Consider the following 26,593-nt stretch of genomic DNA (forward strand, 5'->3'; position numbering starts at 1 on the left):
TTATCCCAACTTCCTCCTTGTCCATCCCCCCACCCGCCCCCTTCTAGGGTTTGGGGGTTGTTTTCCTTGTGTGGCTTTTGCTGTTGCTCGAGCCCTTAGGTGAGTTAGAGCAGCCTGGGGAGTGGGTTAGGGTTCAGACAAGAGCGAGGAGCATTAGATGGACAGAGTTCACTGGCCGTCCTTATTGAGCACCAACTGTGTGCCAAGGCACCGTGGGATAGAGCGCCCTGGGCATCCGACGATCAATAAAACAGTCAGATGTTCCTGTTCTGGTGGAGCTGACATTCTAGTGGGGGGGGACGGACGACAAACAAAATAAATAACACAGATGCAGTGCCCCACGCTGCTAAGTGCTAGAGAGGAATATGAAATAAAGAAGGAGGGAGTCAGATTCTCGCGTGGGGGTGTCACATTTTACATGTGATCAGGATAAAGATCCTAGCGGAATAAAGGCCTAGCAGACGTGAGGCAGTGACAGGACCCCTTCCGGAGTGTGGAGCTCTGAGCTTTCATCATCATCACATTCCAAACGATAACCAATGTTCATTAGCAGTCCCCACGGGCTGTGCCCACTCCAAGCAAAGACTCTGACTGTATACTGACTTGCTAAATTCTCAAGGCAATGCAATGAGGTCACGGTTATCCCCATTTTCCAGAGGAGAAAACTGAGGTGTGGGGAGACTTAGCAATTTCCTCAAAGTCACACAGCGGCAGGGCTGAAATTTAAACCCAGGTAGATGGATAACTATCCCTGCCTCCTCTCTCCACTCTCATCCTCCATAGTTTCAGGGAGGGGCCCCACGTCATGGTTAACTGCTAGGGGTCCCTCCGTCCCCCTACTTTCCAGGGAGTCAGTGCCACATTCAACCCTATAGGTACCAGCAACCTCATCTCACTCTGGGCTCCCCCGACCTGGTGCTCCAGCCAGGCTGGCTTTCTTTGAGATCCGTGAACACCACCTCAGGGCCTTTGCACATGCTGTGCTTACTGCCATGAATGTTCTTTCCTCCTCCCTTTACTCAGTTAACTCCCATTCATCCTCCAGCTCTCCGGTCAAATGAGAGCAGAGAGCTGGTCTGGACAAAGATGCCCACACAGGGACAAGGTCAAAGAAGTGGCGGGGCCGCCTTGCAAACAACCTGGGGAGAACACAGAATGCAAAACCTAAAAGAAAAACCCAGTATGGAAGAAATGACATCCCAGCAAAAAAAAAAAAAAAAAAAAGACATCCCTTCCGGGTTTTGCAAGCCACATGTACCAGTGTACTCCATAAGTACGAGGACGAATTAAAATGCACTCAAATATAACAAACAGGATGAGAGACGAAGTCGGGGTGCAGAGCTAAGGCAGCAGAGCCACCACCCGAGAGACACCAGGAGACAGCTGGAGCGCCGTGCCAGCACCTGTGACCTCTCGCTCTCCTTAGACCGGGGTGCTCAGTGTGGTTCACAGCAGCAGCAGCAGCAACAGCCCCTGGGAACCAGGGAGCAGTGGCCATCCCGGGGCCCCAGCTCCAGGCCACTCCCTCAGGGAAGCCCTCCCAGATTCGGGCAGATGTCCTTGTGACATGCTCTCAGAGATCTGTGTTCCCCTCATTAGAACCCTCGGCCCAGGTTCTGTTCATACACCCCTACGTATTATTACTGATTCATGTCTGCCTCCCGGAGAGGAAGGACCAACTCTGAGCTGCTCACCGCAGGCCAGCGCGGGGCACAGTGCCTGGCAGATACTGTAGATGACCAGGTGGGAGGAAGACAAGGGTCCCCCAACCAAATATTCCTCAGAACACAGAAGTTCACCTTGTATCACCTTGGTCTCCTCAAATTTTCTCACGCTGTCAAGTGTTTGTTTGTTTGTTTTATCATCTCTGTCAATGGACTTTATTCTGAAGAACAAAATTGCTTACATAAATTCCCACTAAACTTTCCAGGCACCGGGCAGCTCCGAAAGGTACCCCCTCCCCCATCCCTCACTGGCAGACGCGCAGTAGATGGACCTGTACTCGAGTTACAAAACTTACCTCGCACCTTTCTGGCTTGTGCATTGTTCTTTAACGCACATGAAAGGGAAAGGAAGGAGTTTTCGTGGGTTATTTTATATATTTTTTAAGCGTGTGTGGAACACAATTAATGAATCAAATGTTATAAATGGACATTTGACCATTTCGCTCACATTCCTCATAGGTTTTTGCTTTCTTTCTTCCTTTTTCTAACAGGTTATTTACTTGAGTCTGGCAAACACTTTGTGGGAGTTGGGGAGATTGATCATTTTCTCGAGAAAATGTGGAAATTAAAGGTCCATCTTGTATTTGGGGATCTCTGATCTACAAAGTCATAGATGGCCAATAAGCATGTATCAGCTGAATGAATGAATGGGTGAATGAATGAATGAATGAGTGAATGACTGTATGTTGGTGGAGGAGAAACCACATTACCATGCAGAGGATATCAGACATTCACTTTTGGACTTACCCCCTAACAAAAGTGAAGTAGGACTTTTAGCCTCGTGCAACCACCTCCTAACAGCACTGAACTATTAAGAACCATGCTTTGTCTTGGGAATTTTATTGCTTCAGTTTGGCTGCAGAAGACAAAATAACCAGAAGTGACAGGAGTCGGGTCTAAGTCGACACCAGACAGGACGGCCATGCTGCCAGGACCTGTCTGACGGGCACAGGGGCCTTGGTAGGTGCTGAGCCCCCCATCACAGGAGGCATTCAAGCCCACTTCCCAGGGGGTGATGGAGAAGACTCACCCACTGGGGAAAGTGGCACCCCCCCCCCCCCAGGATGACCAATGGGGAGGCTGCCACCGAATCACCAGGAAATCCTTTATACTGCTCACTCCTGGGCACGACTCAAACCTCCTGAGTCCGGATTTCTAGGGACAGACCTTAAGAATCTGCATTTGAAAAACTACCCCAAGAGATGTCTGCATACACTAAAAGTCAATCACCTCTGCGGTTAATGATTGGACAAAATGATCTCCCAGCCATTTGGATTTCTCCAATGAGTAAAATGATTTCCACGTTTGTTGCTATTTTTATTTGCCAAGGAAGGGCACTGATTTTTTTTTCAAGCAACTACCATCAACTAATTCCAACGTTTAATTTTTAAAGAGTATATTTTAACACAAAATATCGAGAAAACAGCCCTGGCCGGTGTGGCTCAGTAGGTGGGTGCAGTTCTGCAGACCAAGGGGTTCGATGCTCAGTCAGGGCACATGTCTGGGCTGTGAGCTAGGTGCCTGGCTGGGGAAGCACAAGAGGCAACCGATCGATGTTTCTCTCACGCATCCATGTTTCTCTCCCTCTCATTCTGTCCCCCTGTCCCTCTCTCTCAATAATTAATTAATTAATTTTAAAAAAAAAGAACATCGGGGACACGGCCTGCAAGGACCCAGGATGGTCACGGACTAGGAAATGGGAAAGAAGAAGAACTCGACCCTCCGCTCTCTGTGTGGAAACAGAGACGCCCGTGCTAATCTATGAAGCGGATGAGTTCTCCGCGGGAAACCAAGAGGCTTCAGAGGAGGCCAGCTCTCCCCACGTGACAATCGGAGGCAAAGTCCCCTCCTGTCACCAGCACGTGGGGAGGATTTCTGTTCCCTGGGGATTTCTGCCTAAGGCACGTACGCCTCCTCCTCCGGAAGAGGACAGGCGCTCAGACCCCTCTGCAGGTAATGTGGAGGCTGGCCCCAGCCAGATGAACCCTTGCAAGGGAAAAAGGAGATGAAGAAACTAATCTCAAGGAGCGGCAGTGTGTCCCTTTGTGAAAGGCAAAGGGAGTTTGTCAGTGGTCTGCGCATTGTGTTTTGCCACTCGGCGGGGGCGGGGGGTGGCCCCTGCCCTGTGTCCACCCTTCGGCACACACCTGGGTCTGCGGTCTCCCTCTGGCCTGGCATGACCGGGTCTCTAATGACCAGAGGAAAAGCTGCCAGCAAAAGCTTGCACCTTCCATCCTCCCCAACAGCCTTTCCCACAAGCCCCCGGTCCGCAGACCTTTGGGCGGGGAGGGGGCGGGGGGAGACGTGGCCAGACACCGCCGCCTAACACGGTGGCGGCCACTTCCAGGGACTTCATCGCCTTCATCAAGTTCCAGTATCCTACTGAAAAGCTGCCTGGTGAACCCAGCCACACAGTGGCAGAGGAAATAGCCAACAGGTGGAGGGGACCAGGCCCCGGGGACAGGCTGTGGGACAGAAGGGACCACACGCATGCTTTTTGGCCAGCATCTCGCCTGGAGGGCCTCCCCGCGACCCTGGAGATGCTGCCCGTCCCTCCGGGCAGCAGCCCCGCTCGCTGTCCGACCGTCGCCGCTGGACGGAACCTGCTTACGTAATCTGTCCTCTGCCGAAAGCAGCTTCCATTCACCGGTCGCTGCTCGTCACTGTGTAGGTGCATTAAAGAGGGAAGAGAGAAAAGAGGAAGCAAACAAGCAAGAAGGCACCTGAATGAACTCGCTGAGGTTATACTGGGCGACCAGGCAGTTTCCCCCCGGCCACTCTGCAAATAGAGCCTTCACACACCGAACATCCTTAGCCTTTTGTCAGCTGAGTTGCCTCTTGTGGATTCACTGGGGAGGGGTGGGCGCAAGCCCCAGCGTCCTGCGGCCTGTCATCTCGCTCACTAGCTGGATTGCTAAGTCAGAGTCTGACACGGCTCCATTACAATGAGATTCAAGCAAGAATGATGTCATTATCAGTAATGACAGCAAGGCAATTACTTCGAGGAAACCGCTGTGACATTGCACACGGCAGCCTGGTGCCTCGGCACGGCGCTCTAGTCTTCCCCATTTCCACGGCCCAGACGGGGAGCCGAGTCGGTCTGAGAAGAGCCCCAGGGGCCTGGCGGGGCTCCCCATCACTGCCGCTGGGTCCCTGAGAGATGTAACCCAGGCCCCTGGGTCCTGCCTGAAGAGGACCCGACCCAGAGCACTGAGAGGTTAGCAAGGCACGGGGCAGTTCTGCCGGGTCCAGCTCACACTCCCGCAGAAACTGGGGGGCTCAGAGGCAGAAAGTTCACAGGGTCTGGGAGGCATCGGGCCTGATTTTCATTCTGCTCAAGCCCCTCGGGGTGACGGGCAGGGGGAGAACCTGGGCGAAAAGTCTGAGGCTCCCAGCACACCTGGAACAGTTGTAACTGTGGCCCGTGAAAGTGTTTTGCATTTCAAAATAAAACCCCTCTTCTATCCAAGGCAGGGGGGGCTTTGGAAACCCTGGCCCCAAGACCCTGCACCCACAGTCCCTGATGGCATGGGTACAGGGCGCACCCCAAGAACCGCCCTCGGGTTCTCTGGGGCACCGCAGAGCTGTTCACCCCCCGCCCCCGCAGAACGTGTATCCAGCGACATCCACCTTTCTCTGCCTTTGCCCTCTCTCTCACCTGCGAGGTTAGCGTGCGCCAACTCCACTCCCCACTCCAGAAAAGCTCTCTCCTCCCTTTAGGGAAAGCATTTCACACTCCTCCTCATCAGGGTGTGAGTGACTGGTAAGGCAGGCCGCATGCAACACCCCGCCCCAGAGCCCCTGCTCTTTATCCAGGAACAAAGCCTTAGGACGAAGAATGAAACTTTCGTGATGGAACTTTGGGTGTCAGGGGGCTGAGTGTTTCAGGGGGACCAAGTGCCACCCCCACAAAAGATCACGTTTTATCAGCTGCCCCCTGCTTTATCTAAGTCCCGAAGGGATTGTCACCATTTTATTCCCAATGCCCACCATGGTGCCATGCATACCGTAAGCACTCCATAAATGTGCGACACGTGAAGAAACGTCAGTGGCTGTGCTGGGAGGAGACAGAGGCCTGTGGGTTGCCTGTAGTGGGTCTGAGAGGAAAGCCAAGTTCTTCCGAACTTCCCCAGTGACTCATCACAATCAGCCTCCAGCTGGATCGGAGGCCAAGGCACCTCCCCCAACTGACCTGCCCACCAGACGATCCACGGAGGTGTCATTCATTCATGCAGGCAGGCACGCGCACATGCAAGTCACTGCCGAGTTGTGTGCGAACCCTGACTCCAAAAATGGAGACGGCACAGCCTTGGCCTTGAAGGGTCCACCCTGTGGCACCTGCAGGAGCCCCGTGCGGGCGCACGGCGGCAGGGAGCGAGGGGAAGCTCAGGGCTCCCGGGAGAAACGCAGGGACTCGGAGATGGTGAGCTGGGATGATTCAGCAAAAGCCTCCCAGGACTGGGAGGAACGGAAGACTCAGAGGAGGGCAGAGGGCGTCTCCCCCTAGGCCCCTTCCTGCAGGGCCTGCTCGCTGCACTCTCGGCCACCCCAGGCCTCAGGGACACACGCGCTTTAAGGAAAGGGGGCCGATGCACCCGTTTCATGGATGAAGAGGAGGTCCAGGGACTTCCAGCCACATCCTCTCTCTCCTGGGTGCCAAAGCTGCATGACTGGCAGGAAGGACTCATCTTCCTCTTCCTCACCCCGATCATGTCTGGGTCAGGGGTCCTTCCTCTATTTCTGTTGCCAAGCAGACAGGACCACATGTCATGGTGCATCCCCTTCACGGATGGCTGTGGGGCACTGGCCCGATACAAAGCACTTTGCAAGTGTTAACCCTCAAAATTCTCCTAATTCTCTTATTATTCCCACTTTACAGGTGAAAAAATTGAGACCTGGAGAGGTGAAGTGGGATGACTGGAAAGTGCTAGAACCAGGATCTACACCCAAGAGCTCTCTTTCCAGAGCCCACTCTCCTAGCCACCACGCCAAACTACCTTCATATGCCTGAGGAAACTGAGTATCAGAGAGGTTAAGGGTCTTGCCTGAAGTCACACAGCAAGGAAGCATTGGCATCGAGATTCAAACTCGGGTCCAGGTGCTCCCAGAGTCCCACACGGCAGCCTTGGAGGCTCAGCCAGCAGCCGGGGATGGGGAGCCGGAGCACAAGAGGGGGCTGTGGTGCCCCCTGCACGTCCCAGCACCTTGAGCACCCCCATTGTGGGTGGCCACTGAGTAATTTAAGCTCGTGGGCTCCAGCCCACCACTCCTGGGACCTGGGGCTATTTTTAGCTCAGGGCACGGCCACGGCGCCCAGCAGAAACGAGCTGCGCTGGTGGCTTCTCTCCGTCTTCACATCGGCTGCTGCTCTGCCTGCACTGACGCCCAGCTCTCCACTCCAAGGGAAGAGAGAGCAGCAGACAGGACCACATGTCATGGTGCATTTTATTAGAAAGCCACAAACTCTCAGTGACCCACATAAAGAGAGAGAGAGAGAGAGAGAGATGGGGGGAGGCACAGGTGAACAAATACAGAGTAAATACCACGAGCTACAAGCAATCCCCCAGAGCAGTTACCCTGCCCTTGGACAGACACCTGGGATGTGTGGGAGCAGTAAGGGGAGGTAAAAGCACAGCAAAGTGGGGAGACTGACTCCCCAGGCCGCCCCGTGAGAGTGCAGGGTCCCTGGCCCCGCCGCCCTTCTGTGAGTGAGAAAGGCAATGTCCACGACGTGTCCACCCCATGCGTCCCCAGAACCCGCACGGGCTGGCGAGGTGCTCCTGTCCTCCCTCCACCCCCCAGGCCGGCGGGCGGCTGCCGGAGCCGGGAGTGAGGGGACGACGGTAGACCTGCAGGTCGCTGTGCCATGGCTCACCAGGGGGTCTTGGGAAAGTCGCTTTCCCTCTCTGCCCCCCGCCCCCAAAAGGGGTTAGACGAGGTCAGAGGTTCTGGACTTGAGGTGCTCCGATGGGCATCAGGGAGGGCCCACAAACCCCCTGATGCTGTGTGAGCATGCCTCTTCTCAGAGTGGTGGCTCTCAAAGGGACCCTTGCTGTCACCCCTGGGAGGAGTCCCTACGGGGCCTCCACGCGCTGCAGAATCCAGATGCCTGCGCACCTGTCCGTGCTGCACCGAAAGCAGAGCCCTCTCCACCTGAGCCCGGCATTCCAGGAACCTACCGCACCCCAACTCACCCCACACAGGGACTCCCCAACACATGTGATGCATTTCCAAAGGCAGTGCTAACCCTGCCTAGAAACGTGTGTGCACATGCATGCACACGCGCTTAGCACACACAGAACCTCAGAGCTGGAAGGGGCTTTGGGGTCACCCTGACCAACGGCCATATTGCACAGGTGGGGAAACTGAGGCCCGGAAAGGGGAGGCAGAGCTGGGGCCAGAACCCAGGTCTCCTGCTCTAAGTGCAAGGCCCGTTCCGGAAGCTCCCGTCTCCCTCCCCCCCGGTGCACCACATTGCACCATTTCAAATGTGATGGGGGAGGAGGGAAGGCTGCCTCTTGGATCTTAGCCACCCCCAAGGAAGGAAGACTGGGAGACAGTGAGGAGCTGCCTCAGAAGCACCCACATGGGGACAACCCAGCCCTGTCTCCCTCCGCCCGGCTGACACGCGCCGCATGGCGGAACCCGTCACTAAAATACTAAAGGGCTCCCGAACCAGACGGCGATGTGGCACGGAGGCCCCCGTGGCTCTCTTGGCTCTTCCCCAGTCCACCCCGGACCCTCAAAGGTCAACACTCAGCACTGCAGGGGACCCCGAAGATCGCCCCCTCCGGGGCCCCAGCCGAGGTCCGGCCTGACTGGTCAATGCCGAAGTTCAGCATGTTCAGTACCACCCACAGCCAGATCTGGGGCTCTGCATTTGAACTGAACTTCCTCACGGTCATCATTCAGACGTGAGGCTTCCAGGGAAGGAAACTAAGGCAACTCTGTTCTCAAGGTCACCCTGTGAAGGAAGCCTGGGACTTGAGGACCGACTCTTGGGCGCTGACCACTGAGAAATCCTCGCCTCCGCCTCACATGAGCTGCCTGGGCAGGCACAGGCCCCGGGGTTTTGGCGTCCTCACAGGGCCCCGGGGCTGAAGAACATGACTGGGTGGGCCCTGTGTGCGTACCAGGCCCGCCAGTCTCTGGGGCTGAGGTTTCATCCCTCCCACCTCCAAGAACAAGAACTTAAAGAGGAAAATCCTTGGGGATGCAGAAGACTGAAGCAACCCCTGAGATGACAGCAAAGATGCTAAAAATAAGTGCATTCGCTTCCAGAAAGGTAGCTGGAGTCACGGGAAGAAGCAAAGAGAAATCCTCTTTTGATAAGTCACAGCTTAGCAGCAAAGTCATTTTAAAATTAAATGTGAGTTTCCTGGCTTCGCGTGCAAAGGACCTCCACTTGCCACTCACTAACAGGTTGGTGCAGGCTGCTCCCATCAGGATCTCAGATAATTGCAGCAGGGCATTGCCTGCCCTGGAATAGAGCTGGAGCTGGAGCTTGGAGCCCATCCCCAGCGCCCAGACCAACCCTGTTCCCTTCTCTCCCCGCTCAGAGACGGGCTCAAGGATGCAGCCTCCCAGGCCGGAGCCAGGATGCACGCCCCCCCGCCCCCGCCCATACAATCACTCACAGGTTATGCCACCTGTGAAAATAAAACATCGTCTGCTCAGCATGCAGCTGGATGCTCCCCCTGGCCCACCCAACCACTCACTCCAAGGAAAAGGTGGTCCTTCCATGGCTCCCACGTCATATCAGGAAAATCAGAACAGCCCAGAAGACCCCACCACAGTTCATTACTCCGCTGCCCCTGGAAGATGACCCAACCTGAGCCCTGTCCTGTGTAAGTCTCACCTGGTGTGACGAGGTGACACTAGGCAAGGGTTAACCTTCCAGCCTCAGGGGACCCTCTCCCCTCTAGGGCCAAGGTGCCTGCCCACTAGATCACAATACCTGGAGACCCTACGTGCCAGGCTGGCCCGCCCCACGAAGGGTTAATTCACTCCGAGAACTGCCGGCTACTTTCAACAGCTTCTGCTGCAAGGCAGAGGCCAAACTGGGCAGGAGCCACGATTTCTATCGCAATGCCTAAAATGTGAGCCTATTTTACCCCCTCCTTGGGCCCCGAGCTGAAATACAATTTGGCTCCGAGGTGCCACTTGGGTGATCAAACACTGCAGAACGTGGGCAAATAAACGCAGTGGCCCCTCAACACCCCTCCCCTCCCACCTGCCCGCCAGCCCACCGGCTCCTGTACACACCTCCTCACAACTGGGGTTCCAACACCCCCGGCCCATTTGCACAATTTAGGAGACCAGCACTTACCGGCACCAGAAGATTGCAGGGGGGAACGGCGAGCCGAATTCTTTGCCAACGCCCCTTCCCTGCCGGGTGGGAAGATGTTAACTTCCGATGACTTGGTTTGAAAGCTCAGTGGAGGTGCCTGAAAGAAAATTGTTCATTTGACTCTCCTACTCTTCCCAAAATAAAATCTAAGAGCCAACACACACACACACATACACACACACACACACACACACACAGAGCGCAACTATCCCTAAATCATGCAGAACCAAGACAAAAAGAAATACCCCCACCAGAAGAGGAGGAAAGTCAGACCAGTCGGTGGACAAGGCAAACAGACCGTGGCTCCCTCAGACTGTGCTCCACATGGATGAAGGTTTTTGCTCTGTAAGTGTCTCTCTCTCTCTCCCTCTCTCTCTCCCTCTCTCTCTCTCTCTTCTCTCTCTCTGTCGTCCGCCCGCCCGCGCAGGCAACTCCAGGCTGCTGGCAGCCGACGAATCAATTGCTTCCACTGCCCGAAATCAGTGGCAGCTGCCTCCACTGCTGCAAAGCCCTGTGTTGAGCAAGGGAGGGGGCAGCAGCTTCCCGGCTGGCTCGGGGGAACCAAGCCTGCCTTCCACCCGTGATTTATGGGTGAGGTGCCTGGAGAAAGAGAGGTGGGAGGCGGGAGGAGAGGTTGGGCGCACCAGAGATCCCAGCGGGTCGAACGGCAGTCAGGAGACTGGCGATCAGCACCGCGGACAGCGCTGAGCTGTGGCGGAGGAGGGGATGGGCGGGAAGCGAACCCTCCGGCGGGGAAGTTAAGTTATTGGATGGTTTGGGCAGAGAAGGGGGAGTCCAGGGGAAGGAGGGAGATGGGACTTCTCTCGCCATCGCACAGTGAGGTCTGCGACAGCCTACCTCTCACACACTTGTTCTAATCTTGTCACTCACCCGCAGAGCAAAGGAGCTGTCACTTCGCAGGCCCCTGCCCACACACGCCCCCAGACTACCACTGCTCTCTGCTGGGCTCAGAGAAGAGTCTGACCCCGGGGTGGGAACCTGCAAGTGGTCTCTTCCCAACAGAAATCAGCCCGGCTGACCTGTCCTCACCCACGCTACTGCAGATTTCTGACCTGGCACGGGGGAGCCCCCGTGCTCAGGGTCAGGAAGTTGGGGTGTAGGACATGGAAAGGTTTAAGGGACAGGATGGCTTCACTGACTAAGCAGCTGACAGGCTTGTGGGTCCCAGGTCTAACCCCCCACCATACAACCCTGTAAAAGTCATTTAATGTCTCCAAGTCCCGTCTGTACCATGAGGTTTCGACTACTTGGTTTTCCTAAAGACTGAAGAGGTTAAAAAGCAACCATAAGAACACACGAGAGGTGAGCTGTGCTGGTCCCACAGTCCAACCCCGTCCTGCGATTCGGATGTTCTGACACAGCGAGAAAGGAACTGCCAGCCAGCCCAGGGTGGTACGTGCCGGTCCCAGCTTCCAGCACGTGGTTGGAGCAGGATGGTGCTGGGGGACTCCCGGAGGTCTGGATCAGACAACTGAGCCTTAGCCACAGACCCCTCGTCCCCAGAAGACCCAGGCTGGCCTTCTGAGGTGACATCGCTGCACGGACAAGAACATGCAACCAGGAGAAACACACGAAGACGAGCCGGTGCCCAGGGCTCCCGAGTCCTGATCTCATGGACCCTGCCCCTGCTCACTCTGGGCAGAGGACAGGAAGTCCCAGACAGACATGGTCTGACCTCCTCTGCAAAGTGAAGGACGGCCCTCGTCACTGGGGACCCTCCTCCAAAGAGTGCCACTCGGATGGCCCAGGGAGAGCTGTCCCGTTTGTCACTTAATACTTGCCTTAACAAGCAGAACTTAAAATGTCAGAATTGAGAGACCATTTACAGCCTCACCTTATTGATGATCATGACCATGATCTCAGGATGGTGGTGAGGATGGTGACGGTGGTCTTTATGGTGATGGTGACAATGATTTTGGGGGGGACAGGTAAAAGGCAACTATCATTTATTGAGAACCAACTATGCGCCAGCCACTCTGCTAGGAACTTCGTCTGTGTATCATCACCTGAGCCCTCCCCCATGACCCTGTCAGGTACTATTATTGTCACCATTTTACGGGTGAGGAAATCGAGACTCAAGAAGTCAAGTTTCTTGCATAAGGTGTCACAGTAAGTGGTGGCCTGGGATTCAAATCCAAGGTTGTCTGATTCCAAAGCCCATGTTTCAGAATGTCAGAGTCAAGTTCAAGGGCATTCTATCTTTCTTTTTTTTTTGGCCAGGATCTCATAGAATCTTTTTTGGGAAGGCCCTGTGCTACAAGTTCAATCCCTTCACTTTGCACAGGGAGAAACTGAGCACCAGAGAGAGGCAGTCCATGGGCAAAAAGCCAGGAAGTGGCAGAGTTGAATCTGGAGCTCAGCCTTTCAGGTGCCAGGGCCTGTGTCCTAGTGCCCAGAACACTGACAGGCACACAGTAGGCCCACAATAAACACCTGAAAAGTGACTCAAGAAGCCCAGAGAGGGACCAAAGTCACACAGGCTGCCAGTGGCAGAGTGAGAGCCCAAGTAATTCCCAAGCTTTTTGGCTCCTGGTCCCAAGGACTGTCCCCTCCACCTCACAGCTCCCCTGGGTGTCAGACGCCTGCTCTCGGAGGGTCGGCCGTGAGTTCATCTCCGGGAATCCAAATAGCTGCCACCTGCTGAAGGCCAAGAGGTCTCCCACGGGCCAGGCACTCTCGAGTCACTGTCGCCAGTCTGTGCAACCTCGTCCCCCTTCCATCCGAGGAGACCGAGGCTCCCACGGGTCTCCCACAGCTGGACGGTGGCGGCTGGGGCAGGGGCAGGAACTCAAAACCTGGGTCTGACTCCAAAGCCTGTGGTTTTGCCACCCTGCTACTTTTTCCTCGGATGGGGCCCCCGAGAGGCCCCCACAGGAGTGAGAAGGAGGCTCGGGTGGCTGCCCCTGCCCCCGGCCCTGGTTTCAGCTGGACCCGTTGTGCTTCTCGCTGTTTTGCATCCTGGGCATCTGCCCAAGTTTTCATTGAAACAGGGCTTTGCAGCAAAAAAATTTTTAAAAATGATATGTTTGAAACCAGAACGCTGCACCTCTCCTGGTGATCACGCCATCTAGGAACTGGCCCTGGCTTCTTGGGAGGGGGGGGTTAGTTCCCACCCTCCGCTCCTCCCTGGTCACCAAGTCCAGACCCTCTCCTGTCCTGAGAGCCCTTTGTCCGAAGCACCAGCTGCTGCCGTAACCTCTAACGGTCCTGCAGCAAGGAGCTGCCTCTTCCCCACGCACCTCGAGGCTGAGCCGGCCTTGCCCCAACCCTCCCGAAGCTGGAGCGCTGCAGAGGGGTTTCTGGGGGCCCTGGATTCCGCAGGCTGCCCGGTCCCGTCCTTGTTCTGCTGAGGCCGGAGGCAGCCCAGGAAGGCTCCCCCCACCACCCCCGCCCCACCCCCAGGGAGGACAGGCAGCGGCGGCGGTGGTTGTGAAAACTCCGCCAACCAGAGCTACCCACCGTGTTCTGCAGGGTTCGCGCGCACCACACTGGTTTTTATCCGCACAGCAGCCCCAGGGGTTAAGATGATCACTGTTTTATTTCTCAATTTTGCAAATGAGAACATGGAGACTCTGGCACCTAATGCAACTAGCCTCAGGCCAGTTAGCTCCTAAGTGACCAGACTGGGACTCCAACGGAGACCCTCTGAGTTTCTAACTACTTTGCCCTAGGGCATCCCTAATTATAATGGTCTCCCCCATTTATTTTTGGTGCTCGTTATGCAGCATGTGACATGGTCTGTCACCCCAGAGCTTTTCATGACTTGTAACAGTGCAGTGAAGTTGTGACACTGGTTGCTCATCGTAGAGATGAGGAACTTAGGCACAGAGAGGTTAGGTGACTCGCCCCAGGTAACACAGCTAGAAAGAGAGGGGACGCAGGGTGTGAATCTAAACAGTCTGCTTCGGGGCCCATGGTGCTGGACCGTCTCCAGGGAGATGGGTCCTGAGGTCGCCCCAAAAATGTTTCCATTTCTCTTGGCAAGTTGGGGCAGAAAAGCAGCCTCAAAGATGCCTGTGCCCTAGTCCCCAGACGTGGGGAATATACTACCTCACGTGGCAAATGTGGCTTTACAGACATTTGAGGACCCTGAGATGGGGAGGGTGTCTGGGTTCCCTGGGAGGGACCCATGTACCACAAGAACTCTCACGAGGGAGGGAGGGAGGAGGTCAGAGAGCAGAGGTCATGACCAAGTGCAGACAGGATGAGGAGTGGGAGAGAGGGAGAGATGCTACATTGCTGGCCTTGAAGGTGGAGGGAAAGAGGCACCAGCCAAAGATTGCAGGTGACCCCTCGAAGCTGAAAACGCAGAGGGAAGTGGTTTTCCCAGCACCCCCGCAGAGGAGCACAGCCCTGCCGACCATAGGACTTCTGGCGTCCTGAACTGGAAGATAATAACACCCGTGTTGTCTGAAGCCATGAAGTTTGGTATCTGTTGCAGCAGCCACGAGAAACCGGTACGGCGAGTCTGCAGAGGGCCCCACGATGAGAAGCCTTGGGGGTCGTGACGGAGCCCCTCTCGGCCAGAGGACCCAGTGTTTCCGTCATGTCACAGCCTGCCCTACAACATAGTGTGTGTGTGTGTGTGCACATGCTCCTACACACATGTGCATGTGTGCACATGCCCCCACATGCGTGTGCACCCCGACGGAGGCCCAAGCAGAAAGGACCGGTGCTCACTGCTTCCGCCCAGCTCCAGGCTCTGGCTGCAGAGCACCGCCGGGCACGCTGCGGTATTCACCCCAACCTGCTCTTTCAAGCGCCTCCGGGGAAATGCTCTCCCCAGGAACACCAAAGGAAGGAAGTGTCACAGGAGCACGGCTCATCCCAGGGGACCCGCCAGAGACAACAAGACAAGGAAGTGGGGCAGAGACACAGGAGAGCAAGAAAGAGAGAGAGAGAGAGAGAGAGAGTGTCAAAGAGAGAGAGAGACCTGTGGGGTCCCGAGGCGGCCCACGTGTCCAAACAGACCGTCCCCCTCGGGAAAGCAGCAAGTCTGAGGAGGCTCCTTGGTCCCCGCCGGAGAGAACAGGGTGATTACAGAGAAGAGCCACAGGACGGGGCAAGGCGAGCTTTCCAGACAGATGAGCGAGTATTATTTATTCATCAGCCGATCCGCCGCTACCAGGCGAGGGAGGCACTGCGAGGGGAAAGCGACGGGGACTTGCCTTCCGGAGCTCTGAGCTGGGTTCTCGGCCCCCCCCATCCACCAGCCGTGGGACCCTGAACATGTCACTTGCGTGCTCTGAGCCTCGGTTTCCTCAGCTGTGAAACGGGACGGTAACAGCGTGCCCGGGACGTGTCGCTGGGCTGATGGATGTGAACAGGCGATGTGTAATCCAGGCGACGAAGAGCAGCTGCCACGTACTGAGCGCCTACTGCGCGCTGCGTGCTTCACTGGATGGGGAGAGTCTGGTGAGGCGCCAGCCCCGAACTGCCAGGGGCGCCGGAGGAAGGAGAGCTGGGCAAAGGGTCAGGTTTTAGGGTGAGGAGGCCTGGGTTCCCCCGCACGTGATCTGTGTGGCCTGGGGGAAGTCACTAAACCTCTCTGTGCCTCCGTGTCCCCGTCTGTAAAGTGGGGACGATAACAGTGCCTCCTCCCACAGCTGTCATTGGAGTCCCATCAGCTAACACACACGGAAGCACGTGGGACAGGGCCAGGGGAGCGCCGTGCTCCAGGCACAGACCGGACGGCAGGTGAGCTGACCCGCAGGTGGGTGGGGAGGTGGACCGCACGGCCTTCCCGCAGGGCCGTCCAGCACCGAGTGTCCGAAACCTGAGAGACGACACACACACCTGCACCTTGACCCTGGGGAGCCTCTGGAGCAATTCTACCTAAGGAAACGATCAGGTGTTTGTACAGAGGTTATCAGCACGGCCTTGCCTCGCCTAACGACAAACTGGAAACCACCTGAACGGCTGACGATGGGGGTCATTTAAGTCAACGGCGGGAAATTCCATGCCAGGGGCGGTGAGGCCCCGCAGCACGACCGTCTTGGAGGGACCCTGAAACAGGCTTCTATGTCTTCCAGACGCTGGTCTCTGCGAACAAGTCCAGAAGGGACTGGACGGGGTGGCCGTCCCAGGAGGCCGCTGCGAGAGCTGCTGGCTGCGTCCAGACCTCAGTTCCCTGAGGACAGGGGACCACGCCGGTCTTAATGTACCTGACGCCATGTCTGGCGCAGGACAAACGCCCCGTAAATGCTTGGCCAGTGAATGAGTGGCTGGGTGAACGGAAAGGGGGCACCACTCTTGCCAGGCAAACATCAAAGCTTCTTTCTCTGACCTTGACTCCTACAGCTCACCGGGCCTTCCACCATCACCGCCACCCCCTGACAGCCACGCAGAAACGGAGCAGGGAGAAACCCAGCCACCCACGCACCCGGGACGCCTCTCCCAGACCGGACCGCGCGGAAGAGGAGGCTGGGAGGACAGGCGGGGAGTGGCGTGGGGAGGTCGGCGGCCAGTCGCCTGCCCCAGGCCCGGCGGCTCTAACGCTGCGGCCTCACGCAACACCCCCGCTCCCTCGGAGAGCAGACCCGGGAACCTCGCACTAGCCCTCTCTAGAACCGCAGAGAGAGAGAGAGAAGGCTCCAGGGGGGCGCAAGTCTGGCTGCACTGAAAGCCCCTGCTGGCTTTTTACAGGAAAGTTCCAGAGGGCACTTTCCGTAGGAGTTTACACATCACTCTCAAGTCAGCCGTGGGGGCACCAAAGCACAACGCCGCTGCCTACCCTGATACTCCCATAATTCACTGCAGGGAAAGGGAACCGAGGTGCCGAGCTTCTCCAGCCCCGCCTGCAAAGAGGAACCAGAGTGTCTACGTCCCTAGCTGTTTGCAGGGATCGAAGGGAACCCAAACACGCAACACAACCTAGCATGGACCCGCCCCACCTCAGCTCCCCGCCACCCCCACCCCTGCCTCTGTGCCCTCATCTCCTACCCGACCCCTCCCCCACGGCGCTCGAGCCGCGGGCCTTCCTGCTGGTCACCGCACGCCCCAGCCTTCTGCCACCTCGGGGCCTGTGCACCCGCTGTTCCTTCCGCCTGGACCGCATGTCCTCCCGCTCTCGGTACGACGGGCGTGCCCTTCCCGTCCTTCGGGTCCCCACTGAAGCCGCTGTCTCAGGGAGGAGGCCTTCTCTGATCACTGCCCCCTCCCCGTTGCCTGCTTTAGTTTTCTGCGCGGCAGGTATCCCCCTCTGGTGGTCTCGTGTTCGTCTGAGTAGGTAGATGATTGATGGACTGATTGCCTGTTTCTCTCACTACAACGTGAGCTCTGTGAGGTCGGACACCCAACAGTCTCTCGCGGCTGTACCCCCAGAACCTACAACGGGGTGTAACACAAACAGTCACTGTGGGATGAATGGATGGACAGACGCCTCCGGGGACAGGCTGTGACGCGTGGCCGGGCGTCACGGAGTCTGGAAGCGGCCCGTGGTAAGCCGCGCCCCGCCCCGCCGCTGGGCGGCCCGGGGTGTGTCTGGGCTTCGCTTCTCTGCCTCTGTCTAAATAGCCTCTTAAATTCTGGAGGGATTTCAGACTCGCAGAAAAGCCGTGAGTCCCCACAAACCCTTCCTCCGTCTCCTCCCCACGTCGACGCCTTCCGTTTCCACGGTGCATCTGTCAACGCCGAGACGCCGGCGCGGGTACGATGCCATCAACGGGCTGCGTGCGGTGTCACTGCTGTCCCCCCCGGTGGTGCTCGGACCTGACATTGCCCGGAGTCATCCCGTCTCGGTCTCCTCCAGTCTGTGACAGCATCTCCGTCTCTCACCGTCGCACGACCTTGACACTCTGAACAGTCAGGTAATTTGCAGAATGTCCCCCCCCCTCACCCCCAGTCAGCTTGTCTGATGGTTCTCGTGATTAGACTAAGGTTCTGGATTTGGGGAAAGAGTCCCGTGGAGGTGAACCGCCCTTCGCATCACAGCGGGGGGGACCTGCTATCAACACGGCCACTCTCCTTGGACTGCACAGGACCTGAGTCTCCTTGGCCCAGCATGTCCGGGCCTCTGCTGTCTGACCACCGACTCTGTGGCTCTGGAGTCGTCCAATCAGAGGGGCCCATGGGGCTGGGGGCGGGCAGGGTCATGCTGCACACACAGAGGGAGGAAGCAGAGGGGTGGCGGGCTCTTTCACGAGGACGGACGCGTCAGCCTCCTAGAGCCGCCAAAACCAGTCACCACCAACCGGGCGGCTAGGGCGGCAGAGCTAGTTCCTCACAGTTCTGGGGGCCAGAAGTCCAAGGTCAAGACGTCGACAGGGCCCTGCTCTCTCCCGCACTCTTCTCCGGCAGAGTCTGCTCCGTGCCCCTCTCCACACTCCTGGCGGTGGCCGGCGGTCCTTGGTGCTCCTTGTCTTGTGGCCGCACCACAGGCTTCCACCCCCGTCATCACGGGGCCTTCTTCCCTGGTGTCCTCGGTGTCTGCATCTTCATCTCTTCTTACAAGGACACCAGTGATGCCAGGTTTAGGGCCCATCCTAAGCCAGTGGGACCTCACCTTAACCTAACTGATTACATCTGCAAAGACCTTATTGCTAAGTAAGGTCACATTCTGAGGTTCCAGGTGGTTAGGAACCTGGGGGCACATGGTTCCACCCACTGCAGGGAAGTGGCAGGTAAGCAGGCAAAGGTCAGGATCTGAGTCCCAGCTCTTCACGGCTCGTGGACTGGCTTGGGGTGAATCATTACCTCTCCTGCCTCACCTTCCCCATCTATAAAATGGGGGGGAGGGACTAAGTAAGCTACAAGCTATGGCAGCGCCTTGGCACCTATCAGATACTTTATAAGTGAGTTATTATCTGCAGCAGCCGTGAGGAGGTGCCTTGCAGACCTGCAGCTACAGGGAGCTCGATGGACTGAGGGTCCCGGCTGCGACGCTCCCAAAGTCATTGGTGCACACAAGGTCACACTTTCACGGGCTGCTCCCAGCCGGTAACCCAGAGCAGCAGAGACAGTCAAGCCCGCTGAGCCTGGGAGACACGGGGCTGCTGGACAGAGACCGTGCCTGCCGGACCTTGCTGAAACTTCCCAGGCCACGCAGGAGCCGAGGATGCTCCCAGCCAGCCTTCCTTCCTCCCCGCCCCCTTCGCTCAGGGTCTGGTGGCTCTCCACTCCTCCCCGGCCCTCCTCCTACTTTCTCCCGTATAAGCGTTTCCTTAATTCTCTTTTCACACAATTCATCCCACCTTGGTGTCTGCTTCCTGGAGGACCCAGACCAGCTTGTTATCCTGAAGATCACCCTTTACCCTGGTCCGGTCAGGACACACCTCCTTGCTCCTGATGGCTTTCTTGGGTCAGTTGCTCTTCCCCCACAGTCGGTCCATGAAGTCTGGGTGGAGCTGCTGCCTCCCTCCACTCCAGGGGCTGGCACATGCCCACACCTGACCAGCCCATCTATTTCATGCCCCTGGCCATGGTGTTTGGTACCAAGAAAGGCACGTGACCGGTGCAAGCCCATGAAATCCATATCTGAAACTTCTGTTAGTGCTCTTAAGGGGGAAGCATTCCTTCCAGACTGGGGTTACTAAGCTGGTAAAATGTAACTCCGGAGCTGCTGAGGGGCATCTTCACCACCCTCCAGCCTGAGATGGAAGTTCATGCGAAAGAGACAGCATTGTAAGAAAATGCTTTCTGCCATTATTGAGCACCTGGATCCAACCATGCCTGAAGCCCCTGCACTTTTCCATAATGTAAGACAATACATTACTTTTGTTATTTTTTTTGGCTCAGTCTATTTGAGTTGAGTGTTTTAACTAAAAAAAAAAGTAAACTCATAATTTTCCTCTGCCACCATTCTTCAAAGTGAGGGCCAGAGGAGGAGACGGTGGCTTCCACAGACGAGCTCCAAAGTCAAGTAAACATCAAGGATGGACAAAATGGATTCTCTTCATTCTATGGCTGAACTACTTCCAGGGTGTCAGAAGGATTAAGATAAAAAAGAAACAAGCAAGGAAGCATCCGTGGGAGCCAGTTTGGCTTTAGGCTGCTTTTGAAAGAAAGCCTCTCCGCAATTAGGACTTCCAAATATAACCCCTCTGTCACTCGACAGCACCCGGTACCTAGACAGCCACTTCTAAAAATAAGGGGAATGGAATCTGCCTGTTTCCTGACAAATCAGAAACACATTGCATCTCCGGCTTCTCTCCTGTTTGGGGAGGGAATCAAAAGAAGGTGTTTCCCCTCTTTTCAAAAAATTAAAATTCATGGGGATTTCTATCAACAAATTCATCCTGCTCTTCTTCTCCCCGCATGTGGATTCTTTTTGCAAATGCCGGTACCTCCCATTGGGAGGAAGGGCTGATGTCAGACCCATGATAGCGACCACAGTGGAGCTGTCTCCCACGTGGTAAAGAACATCTTGGCCATTCCCCGCCTGGGAATAAACCAGAGCCCCAAGAAAGCGGAGACTTCACGGTCCCTCTTCCCTTGGCTCAATGTCAAGAGCACTCAGCCAGCTGAGGGACCGTCAGTAGGGCCACAGAATTTAGCGACACGGCAGCCTGGGAGGCAGTTCCAACTCCGGGCTCTCTCTCTCTCTCTCTCTCTCTCTCTCTCTCTCTCTCTCCTTTGGAAGTAAAAATAAGTCATAAGCCGGTAACGTTTAGCCGGCGGCGTCATTAATTAACACGAGGTGACCGAATTTCACCGGGCAATTACGTCGCCATTCCCGAGTCAAGGCCGAGGGCCTGCGGAAGGGCTGTCGCTTACCAGGACCCCTCCGCCCAGTTCAGATGCGCCTCCATCCCTGGCACGGCGGCGTTGAGGGCCGAAAAGCAAAGACACCCATGCGTTCTTTAAATAGATCTCTGCTCTGGCTGCGGTGACAGCTCACGGTCAGAGGACACTAACAGGCAGTGGCATCTGTGTTCACAGCATCACAGAAGGTTTCCACGCACGGACTGGCTCCGGTATGAAGGGGAAAGGCAATCGGGCACGCTGGAGGAAATCTGAGAGGGGGTCTGAACCTAAGAGCTGGACGGAGCAGGTGCCCAGGGATCCGGAGGACCCAAATCCATCATAATGACAATAGGTACGACCACGACAACAGCAGCGGCGGCGGCGGTCATGGTTAATATTTGCTGAGCGCCTCCAGCAAGCCTGGCTCCGAGCCACTGCTTTAGACGCACGGCCTCACTGAATTCACACAATAAGTCTGAAAAGTATGTGCTAATATTATCCTCGCACAGCGAGACCAGTGTGGTGGGCTGGCTGCAAAAACGGCCCCAATTCTGCCTTTCCCTGTACCCACAGCCCTTACCATGTGGCTTCACACTGCGATGGGCTGTTGCGGCTCTGTCCGTCAAGGGGTGGAGCCAGTTTCTCCGCCCCTTGCAGTGTGGTGGCCGGTGTCTTGCTTGGCCAACTGAATGCCAGGAGCCTGGACCTGAAGGGGCCTTGCCACTTCGATCGACTCCCTCCCTTGAACTCCTGCCCAATCATAAGCCCAAACTAGCCTGCTGGAAGATGACAGGCTGGCCAATACAGGCCTGCGCCCAGCCAAGGCTACCCTCGACCAGCCAGCTCCCAAAGACCAGCCTCCAGCAGCCCATAAGCAAGGCAGGAAGGTTAACTGTGCCCTACCTCGTTCTCCTTCTAGGAGGGTAAGAACCCAGACACAGGAGGCCCCAGGAGGTGAAGCTAGGTCTTTGGACCCTCAGCCCAGTGCTCTCCAAGGCGGACAAGGTTTAGAGTTTAAGATTTTGTTTATTTGTCTTTTATAGAGAGAAGGGAAGGGAAGGAGAGAGGGAGAGAAACATTAATGTGTGATTGCATCTTGCGCGCCCCCTGCTGGGGACCTGGCCCGCAACCCAGGCTTGTGTCCTGACTGGGAATCGAACCGGCGACCCTTTGATTCACAGGCTGGTACTCAATTCACGGAGCCACACCAGCCAGGGCCCCATAAATGTTTTCTTCCCGCTGGATCATCCCCACACTGGGTGTGCTGGAACTTGTCTCGCATGCCCGAGGGAGTTCTCCTTCCTTCCAAACTGTCCTTATTAAAAATGTGTTAATCCAGAATATCTGTTTAACTCTACCTGTGAATCTATCTGCATCTCTCCATGTAACTCAGTGTCTGTCTGTCTGTCTATAGAGACAGAGGTGAAGACAGAAAGGGATAGAAATAGAGACACGCATTTTTTCACAACTGGCTGGCTCCTTTGTCCAGACGGGCTTTGTGCGTCTCCCAGCATCCTCCCCTCCCCGCGCCCTTCTTCACGAAGCTGGCCTGTTACTTGATTCTCGCCCCCAGCAGCCCAGTCCTCCCGGCCCCCTCCCCCACCCCCGTCTCTTTCCACTGTTGCTGGTGGTGATGGGGCAATGGAATGCTTCTCTCCACTGGCACCAGAAAATGAAGGAGTCTCGTCTGTGGAATGCTGAATATCAACACTAATTTTTTAAAAAGCCCTGGCTGGTGTGGCTCAGGGGAGTGAGTGCTGGCCTGCCGGACCAAAAGGTTGCCGGTTCAATTCCCAGGCAGGGCACATGCCTGGGTTGAGGGCCAGGTCCCTGGTTGGGGGTGTGCAAGAGGCCACCGATTGATGTTTTGCTCCCTCTCTTCCTCCCTCCCTTCCCCTAGCTCTCTAAAAATAAATAAACAAAATGCTTTTTAAAAATAAAAGATACATATATCTTTTATACATATATAAAAAGTATTGGACTCCCAATATCTTTTATATATATATATATATATATATAAATGTTTTTTAAAAAAGAAAAGATATATATATACCCCCACCCTCCATAAAGAGCTTTAATCTTTCTCCTTAGGGGATTAAAATATTTCAGAGCAGCAAATGGAAACTCATTTAATCTCCCCATTAAAGTGTGTCCCATCAGCCTATAGATTATTAAGGAGAAAGACGACAGGGCTGGAAGGGGAAGGAGCGAGTTCGGGGCTCCTGTGCCAGCAATCGGCGTCTCGGGGCGGGGGTGGGCCTCGTGCGGGGGACGAGCGGGGAGACCTTCTCCGCTCCAGGCAGCCAATCCCCCACCCTCGGATTTCACTGCCTTTTGCTTCAGCAAAGCCCCAGTCCGCATAGGAAGGCTTTATTCACTTTCCCCTCCCCTTTAAATTTACGTTCAAGCCTAGGAAAACAACGTCCCCAGTGACGATACTAATAAGAGTTAATGAGCTCATTATCTAAGTTAATGAGCACTTAGAATGTGCCGGGCACTAATCTAAGTGCTTGATGTGGTATAGGACAGATTTAGTAGAATCTGTGGGATGGATTCAGTAGATGTCGTGGGTACCATCATTCTTGTTCCCATTCCACAGATGGGGAAGCTGAGGCACAGAGAGGCACAGGGGGTGGGAGAGGAGGGACTTAGGCTCAGGGGCTTCGGTTCTAGTACCCACACTCCTAACCACTCCGTTCCACGGCCTCGCCAAGCCACGCCGTGACTGTCCCCTGAGATAAACGGCTGTCCCAGGCATCTTCAGGTTCTCCTCCAAGCGCCCTCCGTCTTTGTCCACCTGCTCTGCGTGGACTGCGCATCCCGGAGGCTGGCGCCGGTACAGACCGTGCTGTTGGCCCCCTTGACCACTGGGTTCAACCAATGGGACGTCAGAGGATGGGAGGATGGAGAGGTTGGAGTATTTATTACTGTGCCCTCTTCCCGCAGGGTCACTATGTGTTGGCCAAGTCCCCTGGCCAAATGGCACACAGACCCCGAAGTGTCCTGCAGCCACAGGACGACCCTCAGCGAGAAAGTGTCAGCCCTGAACGGGACCCAGCTGTCAGCAGCCCTGAGGAGGCCGCCTGCCCCTGGCCAGAAGCGACGGGGGAGGGGGCTGTTGGCGGGGGAGGGACATTAGCCTCGGGACAGTTCTCTCCGAGGACCGGAGCAGAGACGAAAGGGAAGGGGGAACTTTCCAAACTCTTTAGGCCCAGCGCCACAGCCAGAGCTACGTCCACGTCACAACCCAGTGCCTACGCCACACACACATGCACACGTGTGTGAGTGACGCGGCCACCTTGCAGACCACACTCGCCTCGGCCACAAACGACGTTCTCGGACACGTTCCGCTCCGTTCCGCGCCCAACTCTCTCCAGGGAGTGGGTGTCGCAGCTTACGGCAGAGCTCTCATTGCTGGGACTGAGAAGCACTGCCGGGGGCCTCGCCAGGAGAAAGTGTTCTGAAGATAAAAAATGGGATAACACATTATGCTGATGAACATGCGGGGAAATGAGCACTCGCATACGCCGCCGGAGCGCGGGAGAATTAATGCACGCCCATTAGCGGGCCATTTGGCAGCCCCATCAATATTCTAAATGCATGTGCCTTTGACTCAGCGATTCCGCTTCCAGGAACTTCCTCCAGATTTACTCACACGTGTGCTCCAAGACGGCGGCGAGAGGACACGCACCGCAGCCTTGCTGTTCGTAACGTAAGACTGGAAGCAACAGACGTGCCCATCCACGGGGGCCACTTACGTGAATGATGGGACATCCACCCTTATTATATAGCATGCGAAGCCACCGTGAGAACAGATGAGACAGGTTCACGGGGACGGAAGCAAAACGAGACCCAAGCCGTGGTGCAGGGTCGGAAGAGCAAGGGCAGGGGCTGGTCCTTGTTAAGCTGGATGATGCGGACAGAGGGCTGCCTCTCTGTGTCTGGGTGTGTCTGGGTCTCCCCCTAGTTAAACAGTTAAAGAGAGAAATGTCCGAACCATGTTGGGTGAGCCGCCACTTGTGCTCCAGGCGACCCACCTTCCCAGGCAGGAGGACGGGCAGGAGACCGGGCGTAGCAAGCGTGTCTGGAAAGACGGCAGGTGTGGGAGGAGGCTGTCGGCCTCGCACCCTTCCCTGCCTTTCCCTGTGTCGCCACGCGTGCCTTGGATCCGCGGGTGCAGAGAAAACTAAAAATAAGGGGGACATAAAACTAGTTTGGACACCTCAACGAAGGTCAACAGCATTCTATCTGAAATCAGGAGGATCGACAGGAGTCCTGGCTGGCGTAGCTCAGTGGATCGAGCGCGGGCTGCGAACCAAAGTGTCGCAGGTTCGATTCCCAGTCAGGGCACATGCCTGGGTTGCAGGCCATGAGCCCCAGCAACCGCACATTGATGTTTCTCTCTCTCTCTTTCTCCCTCCCTTCCCTCTCTAAAAAAATAAATAAATAAAATCTTTAAATAAATAAATAAATCTTTAAAAAAAGAGAGAGAGAATCAATAGGATACCTGAAAAACAACACTCACACCAATTCACGCAGAATGCGCTCCTAACTTTGACCCTCCCCCGCCCTTGCCCCCAATCTCGCCCTTACCTTTGGGGGCTTTTGGGGCAACCAAGTAAAAAAATGAAATTGTATTCAATTATATTTGTCTTCCAAGGTGCTATTCCTTTGACTTGACACGGAAAAAAAAAACTGGGCCACAGGGGACCCCAATTACACCCAGGTCACGCTGAAAATGATTCCGAGTTTGACTCGCTGGGTTCCCTCGCTGGGAGACGGACAGAACTATGGGGGCGCCGCTCCGTTCTCAGCGCCTCCCTGGGAGAGAGGCCCGAACGAGGAAGCCCATGATGACACAGAGGCAGTGGGGAACTTAAAACCAGCCTGCACACGGATCAGTGAGGAAACAGCCCTGTAAGGGATGGTGTATCCGTGTGACAGAATGCTGCTGTGGGCTGAATGCCCCGCCCCCCCATTCATAACCCCCCATGTGATGGCGTTTGGAGGTGGGGTCCTCGGGAGGTGATCCAGTGTAGATGAGGTCATAAGGGTGGGGCCCCAGGATGGGGGCGGATGGGAGCAGCTGGGAATAGAGTCCTTGCACAAGGAGGAAGAGAGCCCTGGCTGGTGTGGCCCCAGTGGATTCAGTGCCGGCCTGCAAACCAAAGGGTCGCCTGTTCGATTCCCAGTCAGGGCACGTGCCTGGGTTGCGGGCCGGGTCCCCAGCAGAAAGTGCGCACAAGAGGCAACCACACATTGATGTTCCTCTCCCTCTCTTTCTCTCTCCCTTCGCCTCTAAAAATAAATACGTAGAATCTTTAAGAAATATATATATAGGTAATTATTTTAAAAGAAGAGGAAGAGAGACCAGAGCATTCTCATTTCCTCTCTCTCTCTCCCTCCCGGTCATGTGAGGACACGGCGAGAAGTGGGGTGTCTGCAAGCCGGGAAGAAGCCCTCGCCAGGAGCTGAATCACTTAGCACCTTGATCTTGGGCTTCCCAGCCTCCAGAGCCGCGAGAAAGAAATGTCTCCTGGTTAAGCCGCCCTGTCTGTGGTATTCTGCTAAGGCAGTGCAAGCTGACTAATGGAAATACCACCAGGCTCTTCAAAAATAGAAGAAGCATGCCCTCCTGACGTGAAAAGAATCCCAAGTCGTCACGCTGGGTGGAAAAAGCAGGCTGTGGGTACAGCATGACAGCGTTGCACGTTTAGGTGAAACACATGCGTACAACCACACTGCACATGAACACAGAAATGCACAGAACACGATCTGGGAACATAAATTCTAACCGGGGGCTGGATCCTTCAGG

General features: G+C 55.8%; 1 protein-coding gene across 7 annotated transcripts in view; it reads right to left on the minus strand.

The window, feature by feature from the left end:
* RPH3A (rabphilin 3A) overlaps positions 1-26,593 on the minus strand; it is a 165,301-nt gene that overhangs the window by 64,586 nt on the left and 74,122 nt on the right. For 3 of the 7 annotated variants that reach the window (XM_045845877.1, XM_045845868.1, XM_045845835.1), the window contains exons 1-2: positions 10,326-10,722; positions 10,054-10,171 (exon numbers count right to left, since the gene is read on the minus strand). The gene's annotated coding sequence lies outside the window, so the exon portion shown is untranslated. Of the gene's footprint in view, positions 1-10,053; positions 10,172-10,319; positions 10,723-26,593 lie in introns of those variants that run through there. The other 4 variants (XM_045845844.1, XM_045845852.1, XM_045845861.1 and 1 more) reach the window with 3 other exon arrangements.

Source organism: Phyllostomus hastatus, unplaced genomic scaffold (genome assembly GCF_019186645.2).
Source record: "Phyllostomus hastatus isolate PE091 unplaced genomic scaffold, TTU_PhHast_1.1 phas_contig_1162, whole genome shotgun sequence".
In the NCBI taxonomy this organism is placed as follows: Eukaryota; Metazoa; Chordata; class Mammalia; order Chiroptera; family Phyllostomidae; genus Phyllostomus; species Phyllostomus hastatus.